At 43.9% G+C, this 8,696-nt stretch overlaps 1 long non-coding RNA gene across 1 annotated transcript; it reads right to left on the bottom strand.

Annotated features, from left to right (window-relative positions):
• Positions 1-1,167: 1,167 nt before the first annotated feature.
• On the bottom strand, positions 1,168-5,470 carry LOC112076430 (uncharacterized). The gene is made up of 3 exons (XR_002895187.2): positions 5,435-5,470; positions 4,544-4,701; positions 1,168-1,287 (listed from the first exon to the last, which is right to left on the bottom strand). It is a non-coding gene; the product is annotated as an uncharacterized lncRNA (long non-coding RNA).
• Positions 5,471-8,696: the final 3,226 nt, after the last annotated feature.

Raw genomic sequence — 8,696 nt, 5'->3', positions numbered from 1 at the left:
CAAGCACAGCGCCATCTTATAGCCTGTTGTGTGTAGTTTATAGTCACGCTATATAACCAGGTAATAATACACACAGATAACACAGTTAAACATATAACACAGCGCCATCTATAGGCCTGGTGGTGGTATTTATAGTCACTGCTAATAACCAGGTAATAATACACACAGATAACAGTTAAAATATAACACAGCGCCATCTATAGGCCTGGTGGTAGTTTATAGTCACTGCTATATAACCAGGTAATAAACACACAGATAACAGTAAACATATAACACAGCCCATCTATAGGCCTGGTGGTAGTTTATAGTCACGCTATAAACCAGGTAATAATACACACAGATAACAGTTAAACATATAACACAGCCCATCATTAGGCCTGTGGTAGTTTATAGTCACCTGCTATATAACAGGTAATAATACACACAGATAACAGAAACATATAACACACCATCTATAGCCTGTGTAGTTATAGTCACTGATATAACCAGGTAATAATACACACAGATAACACAGTTAAACATATAACACAGCGCCATCTATAGCTGGTGTGTAGTTTATAGTCACTGCTATATAACAGTAATAATACACACAGATAACACGTTAAATACAGCACAGCGCCATCTATAGCCTGGTGTTGTGTAGTTTATAGTCACTGCTATATAACCAGGTAATATACAACACAGATAACACAGTTAAATAATAACACAGCGCCATCTATAGGCCTGGTGTAGTTTATAGTCACTGCTATATAACCAGGAATAATACACACAGATAACACAGTTAAACATAAACACAGCGCCATCTATAGGCCTGGTGGTAGTTTATAGTCACTGCTATAAACCAGGTAATAATCACACAGATAACACAGTTAAACATAAACACAGCGCCATCTATAGGCCTGGTGGTAGGTTATAGTCACTGCCATATAACCAGGTAATAATGCACACAGATAACACAGTAACAATAACACAGCGCCATCTATAGGCCTGTGGTAGTATAGTCACGCATATAACCAGGTAATAATGCACACGTATGTGTATGTGTATGTGTGTGTGTGTGTGTGTGTGTGTATGTGTATGTGTGTATGTGTATGTGTGTATGTGTGTGTGTGTATGTGTGTGTGTGTGTGTGTGTGTGTTGGAAGGAGGGGGTAACTCACTGGAGTCGTGGTGGTGTCCAGGATAGACGATGCGGAACACATAGTCAGCTGCTGTCTGTTCCTCACCCTCCTGATCTACCAGCCTGACTGTGCTGGTCCTCTTCCTTAGCTTAGGAAACACCTTACCCTGGAATACACACAAACACGCACACACACACAAACAAACACGCACACATACATACACGCACACGCAAACAAACACGCACTTTACACTGTCGCAGGATTTGGCAACGATTTATAGTTTATCTATACTTGTTCACTGTATTCATGGTTTTGCTGTCCTGTGTGGCTCAGTTGGTAGAGCATGGTGCTTGTAATGCCAGGGTTGTGGGTTCGATTCCCAGGACCACCCGTACGTAAAACATATGCAGCATGACTGTAAGTCGCTTTGGATAAAAGTGTCTGCGAAATTGCACATATTATATATATTATAACTATTATATTATATTTATTATATATATTAAAATTATTATATATATTATATTATAATTATTATAGTCGTAGGTGTAGTCTGTCATAATATCCAGGTCTGTGCCCAAACAATTGGAGCTTCTACATTTAAAAATCCACCTTTCCAGAAACAGGTCTCTCACTGTAGCCGCTTGTTATAGACCACCTTCTGCCGCCAGCTGTGCCCTGGACACCATACGTGAATTGATTGCCCCCCATCTATCTTCAGAGTTCGTACTGTTAGGCGACCTAAACTGGGACATGCTTAACACCCTGGCCGTCCTACAATCTAAGCTAGATGCCCTCAATCTCACACAAATCATCAAGGAACCTACCAGGTACAACCCTAAATCCGTAAACATGGGCACCCTTATAGATATCATCCTGACCAACCTGCCCTCTAAATACACCTCTGCTGTCTTCAACCAGGATCTCAGGGATCACTGCCTCATTGCCTGCGTGCGTACTGGGTCTGCGGTCAAACGACCACCCCTCATCACTGTCAAATGCTCCCTAAAACACTTCAGCGAGCAGGCCTTTCTAATCGACCTGGCCCGGGTATCCTGGAAGGATATTGACCTCATCCCGTCAGTAGAGGATGCCTGGTTGCTCTTCAAAAGTGCTTTCCTCTCCATCTTAAATAAACATGCCCCATTCAAAAAATGTAGAACTAAGAACAGATATAGCCCTTGGTTCACCCCAGACTTGACTGCCCTTGAACAGCACAAAAACATCCTGTGGCGTTCTGCATTAGCATCGAATAGCTCCCGCAACTTTTAAGGGAAGTCAGGAACCAATATACTCAGTCAGTTAGGAAAGCTAAGGCTAGCTTTTTCAAACAGAAATTTGCTTCCTGTAGCTCTAATAACCCAAATTTTGGGACACTGTAAAGTCCATGGAGAATAAAAGCACCTCCTCCCAGCTGCCCACTGCACTGAGGCTAGGAAACACTGTCACCACCAATAAATCCATTAATAATCGATCATTTCAATCAGCATTTTTCCACGGCTGGCCATGCTTTCCACCTGGCTACGCCTACCCCGGCCAACATCTCAGCACCCCCCCCCCACTTCTCCTTCACCCAAATCCAGACAGTTGATGTTCTGAAAGAGCTGCAAAATCTGGATCCCTACAAATCAGCCGGGCTATACAATCTGGACTCTCTCTTTCTAAAATGATCCGCCGAAATTGTTGCAACCCCTATTACTACCCTGTTCAACCTCTCTTTCGTATCATTTGAGATTCCCAATGATTGGAAAACTGCCGCGGGCATCCCCCTCATCAAAGGGGGAGACACTCTAGACTCAAACTGCTACAGACCTATATCCATCCTGCCCTGCCTTTCTAAAGTCTTTGAAAGCCAAGTTAATAAAAAAATCACCGACCATTTTCAAATCCCACCGTACCTTCTGCACTATAGAATCTGGTTTACGAGCTGGTCATGGGTGCACCTCAGCCATGCTCAAGGTCCTAAACGATATCTTAACCGCCATCGATAAGAGACAATACTGTGCAGCCGTCTTCATCGACCTGGCCAAGGCTTTCGACTCTGTCAATCACCGTATTCTTATCGACAGACTCAATAGCCTTGGCTTCTCAAATGATTGCCTCGCCTGGTTTACCAACTACTTCTCAGATAGAGTTCAGTGTGTCAAATCGGAGGGCCTGTTGTCCGGGACCTCTGGCAGTCTCTATGGGGGTGCCACAGGGTTCAATCCTCGGGCCGACTCTCTTCTCTGTATACATCAATGATGTCTCTCTTGCTACAGGTGATTCTCTGATCCACCTCTACGCAGATGACACCATTCTGTATACATCTGGCCCTTCTTTGGACACTGTGCTAACAAACATACCCTCGTAAAACTGACTATCTTACCAATCCTTGACTTCGGCGATGTCATTTACAAAATAGCCTCCAACACTCTACTTGTCTATCACAGTGCCATCCGTTTTATCACCAAAGCCCCATATACTACCCACCACTGCGACCTGTATGCTCTCGTTGGCTGGCCCTCGCTTCATACTCGTCGCCAAACCCACTGGCTCCAGGTCATCTACAAGTCTTTGTTAGGTAAAGCCCCACCTTATCTCAGCTCACTGGTCACCATAGCAGCACCCACCCGTAGCAGGCGCTCCAGCAGGTATATCTCACTGGTCATCCCCAAAGCCAACACTTCCTTTGGTCTCCTTTCCTTCCAGTTCTCTGCTGCCAATGACTGGAATGAATTGCAAAAATCTCTGAAGCTGGAGTCTTATATCTCCATCTCTAACTTTAAGCACCAGCTGTCAGAGCAGCTTACTGATCACTGTACGTGTACACAGCCAATCTGTAAATAGCACACCCAACTACCTCATCCCCATATTATTACTTACCCTCTTGCTCTTTTGCACCCCAGTATCTCTACTTGCACATCATCATCTGCACATCTATCACTCCAGTATTAATGCTAAATTGTAATTATTTTAGCCTCTATGGCCTATTTATTGCCTACCTCCCTACCCTTCTACATTTACACACACTGTATATAGATTTTTCTATTGTGTTATTGACTGTACGTTTGTTTATGTGTAACTCTGTGTTGTTGTTTTTGTCGCACAGCTTTGCTTTATCGTGGCCAGGTCGCAGTTGTAAATGAGAACTTGTTCTCAACTGGCCTACCTGGTTAAATGAAGGTGTAATAAAAATAAATAAAAGTCGTTCCTTTACCTTTCTGTGACCAGAGTGGTGTAAAATCTGTTCTGGGGTCAGGTCTTAGTAACACACACTTACTACTCTCTTTATATAGTATTGTACTAGATCTGTCTGAGGCCAGTTTTTAATAGCAATCACCTATATAGTATTAGATCTGTTCTGAGACCAGGTCTTACTTTGCCTCTCTGGCTCCAGAGTGGTGGCTCTATAGTATTAGATCTGTTCTGAGACCATGTCTTACCTTGCCTCTCTGGCTCCAGAGTGGAGGCTCCAGCTGACCACGGGGCAGCAGGCCCGTCTCCAGGCAGGACAGGAAGGCCAGGAGATGGCCGCCGGGGGGGAAGTGGAGGGGGGGGTGCTGGATACCATCCTGATTAACCAGCACCAACGTCCCACCAGCTGGGGGGGAGAAAGAGAGGTAGATATGAAAAGAAAGGGTGTGAAAAGAGAGAGAGAAATTGAGAGGAGCAGTATAAAGGAGTCACCAAGATAAATGAGGAAACTTGAGCAGCTATATCCTCCATCCTCCTGCCCTCCGCCCCTCCTGCCCTCCTGCTCTTCAACCACACCTGTTAAACCCTCCTTGACGTTATACCCACAAACAAGAAATGAACACTTAATCAAAACCAATGATCGATAGCTTAACGGGACACGGTCATAAAGCACACAGCCTCCCATTGCTGCATACCATATAGCACCATATTTCCTATGGGCCCTGGTCAAATAGCAGGCTATTCCCTATGGGCCCTGGTCTAAAGTAGTGCACTACTTTGGACCAGGGTCTATAGGGTAGTAGTGCACTACTTTAGACCAGGGCCACGCTCACTAACCCTATAGACCCTGGTCCAAAGTAGTGCACTATAAAGGGGGTAGGGTGCCATAGGGGACACCTCCCAGGTGTCATGGTGGAATGGGTTCCCTGGTATTATTGGAGAAGGTAAAGGCCATCCAGTTTCTCCGTAACACCGGGGTTGATGGAAAAATAATGAGGTTTAGAACTGAAACTAGTGTGTTAGGTGTGTGTGTGGTGTGTGTGTGTGTGTGTGTGTGTGTGTGTGTGTGTGTGTGTGTGTGTGTGTGTGTGTGTGTGTGTGTGTGTGGGTGTGTGTGTGTGTGTGTGTGTAGAACTCACGTCGCTGGTGACAGTGAATGCACACGATCTGTCGTACAAGGCAACGGTCAGCGCATGAGTCCATAGATACTGAGGAGAGAGACGGGAGAGAGACGACCAGAGAGAGAGAGGAGAGAAGAGACAGAGAGAGAGAGAGAGAAGAGAGACAGAAGAGAGAGAGAGAGAGAGAGAGAGAGAGAGAGAGAGAGAGAGAGAGAGAGAGAGAGAGAGAGAGAGAGAGAGAGATGATGAGTGAGTGAGTTAAATTATGTGCCATTTTGATAAAGGCCAAACTAGTCACACAATACATTTGGACATGGGTTAGAGCTTCCTCCAGGGTGGTATTGGGGGGGTTTGGGGATATTAGGGGGTTGAGGGGGGGTGACAGGTTATACACAATGATGTATATATAGCAAGCATATGAAATGATGGTCGTGATCCGCAATGGTACCCTGGATACCCTTTATAGTGCACTACTTTGGAGGGCTCTGGTCAAAAGTTAGTGCACTACATAGGGAATAAGTGCGATTTGGGACTGGATCACAGTCCCCCAGGGTTAATATGTAGTAGAATGAGAATTCTCCTGCAGGACATTTTTTCACATTTGTACTTGTTTGTGTGTACAGTTTATGTCCGGTTGGAGCCACTTAGTCTAGCTCTCCTCACCTGAGGGGATATCGATCTTGATCAGCCAATCAGCTGGTGCACTCTCGCACCACACTCTGAACATGACTCTGATCTGCACTCTCTGATTGGCTAAAAACTTCTAGCTGGTTCTGCATCGCTGGCCAGGCCAATTGCATGCTTCTTGCATCCTAAAATAGGACTCAGTCGTGACTGCTGTTGCCTTCCAGCGCAGATCAGAGGTGGGTTTACGTCAGTCAAAGTGTGTCGTTGTAATTGTTGTTATGGCTGAGATATGAGTGTGTCGTGGTAATTGTTGTTATGGCTGAGATAGGGTGTGTCGTGTAATTGTTGTATGGCTGAGATATGAGTGTGTCGTGGTAATTGTTGTTATGGCTGAGATATGAGTGTGTCGTGGTAATTGTTGTTATGGCTGAGATATGAGTGGTGTCGTGGTAATTGTTGTTATGGCTGAGATTGAGTGTGTCGTGGTAATTGTTGTTATGGCTGAGATATGAGTGTGTGTGTTTACTGCTACTGTTAGTAGTAGTTTATATTACTATTCTCTGTATAGTATTACTGAGTTTATTATGTACATGTACACTACCGTTCAAAAGTTTGGGGTCACTTAGAAATGTCCTTGTTTTTGAAAGAAAAGCACATTTTTTTATCCATTAAAATAACATCAAATTGATCAGAAATACAGTGAAGAGGCGACTCCGGGATGCTGGCCTTCTAGGCAGAGTTGCAAAGAAGAAGACATATCTCAGACTAGCCAATAAAAAGAAAAGATTACATGGGCAAAAGAACACAGACACTGGACAGAGGAACTCTGCCTAGAAGGCCAGCATCCCGGAGTCGCCTCTTCACTGTTGACGTTGAGACTGGTGTTTGTGGGTACTATTTAATGAAGCTGCCAGTTGAGGACTTGTGAGGCGTCTTTTTCTCAAACTAGACACTCTAATGTACTTGTCCTCTGCTCAGTTGTACACCGGGGCCTCCCACTCCTCTGTCTAATCTGGTTAGAGCCAGTTTGCGCTGTTCTGTGAAGGGAGTAGTACACAGCGTTGTACGAGATCTTCAGTTTATTTGCAATTCTCACATGGAATAGCCTTCATTTCTCAGAACAAGAATAGACTGACGAGTTTCAGATGAAAGTTCTTTGTTTCTGCCATTTTGAGCCTGTAATCGAAACCCATCAATACTGATGCTCCATATACTCAACTAGTCTAAAGAAGGCCAGTTTTATTGCTTTTTTAATCAGGACAACAGTTTTCAGCTGTGCTAATATAATTGCAAAATGTTTTCTAATGATCAATTAGCTTTTTTAAAATTATAAACTTGTATTAGCTAACACAACGTGCCATTGGAACACAGGAGTGATGGTTGCTGATAATGGGCCTCTGTACYCCTATGTAGATATTCCATTAAAAAATCTTCKGTTTCCAGCTACAATAGTCATTTACAACATTAACAATGTCTACCCTTTATTTCTGATCAATTTGATGTTATTTTAATGGACAACAAATTAGCTTTTCTTTCAAAAACAAAGACATTTCTAAGTGACCCCAAACTTTTGAACGGTAGTGTGTATTTGTTAACATTTATACAGTCCCTTTTGTTCTATTCATCATTCTCTCTCTCTAGCTATTGTTGTCACTACACCACCACATTCCTCTATATCCCATGGTTTACAGTCTGATATACCATGGCTGTCAGCCAATCATCATTCAGGGCTCCAACCACCCAGTTTATATTACTCTTTATCCATGTTATTAGATGTATAGTTATCATGTCGTAATTTCTCGCATTCTCTCTTTCTCTGTACTTTGCAGACCATTTCCATGATAAATACTCCTGTTATCTGGCAATAAAGCCCTCGGTGTGGTAACTCTTGTCCGGTTGCCTTAACTCTCTGACCRGGGGAAAGGTGTTCAGTGGGTCAAATAGGAGGGTATGTCCATCACAATATGTTTCTACATACAGTACTTCCTGTTTATGTCCCGCAGGCCTGTACCTACCTCTTCTCCAGGTCACAGTCTCCCAGGGTGCCGTTGATGAGCTGGTTAGGGGTCCACTTCAGGGTGAGGTTATCCCCTGCCTGGTGAAGGGACAGGTACCCCCGTAACACCTCCATTTCTTTCTTCTATATGGGAGGGGGGGGGGGGGGGGAGAGCTTTATTTTCATGTCATCTGACCATAACCGGTATCCCAAGAGCCAATGAAAATGAGCTCTTGTTGTTGATGAACAGAAGCGTAGGTAGAAAAGTACCTCATACCTACGTAGAATATGGTGGTGGATCTGTGATGTTATGGGGCTATTTGCTTTCTATTGGTCTAGTAGGACCTTGTTAAGGTCAATGGCATCATGAACTTTACCCAGTAACAGGACATTTTAGCCAAAACCTGGTTGCCTCTGCCAGAAGGCTGACACATGGGCCTCAAGTGGATTTTCCAGCAATACAACTAACCCCAAGCACTAATCAAAATCTATAAAGAAATGGTTAATTGACACAAAAAATTTTGTAATTGCCACCTCAGTCTCCGGACTTGAACTCCCATTGAAAGCCTGTGGTTTGAATTGAAGAGGACAGTTGATAAGAACAAGATGAAGGATATCAAGGATCTGGAAAGATTCTGTATGGAGGAATGGTCTAAG

The sequence above is a fragment of the Salvelinus sp. IW2-2015 genome, unplaced genomic scaffold, assembly GCF_002910315.2.
Source record: "Salvelinus sp. IW2-2015 unplaced genomic scaffold, ASM291031v2 Un_scaffold3747, whole genome shotgun sequence".
Classification (NCBI taxonomy): domain Eukaryota; kingdom Metazoa; phylum Chordata; class Actinopteri; order Salmoniformes; family Salmonidae; genus Salvelinus; species Salvelinus sp. IW2-2015.
This window is presented reverse-complemented; position numbering and strand designations above follow the sequence as displayed.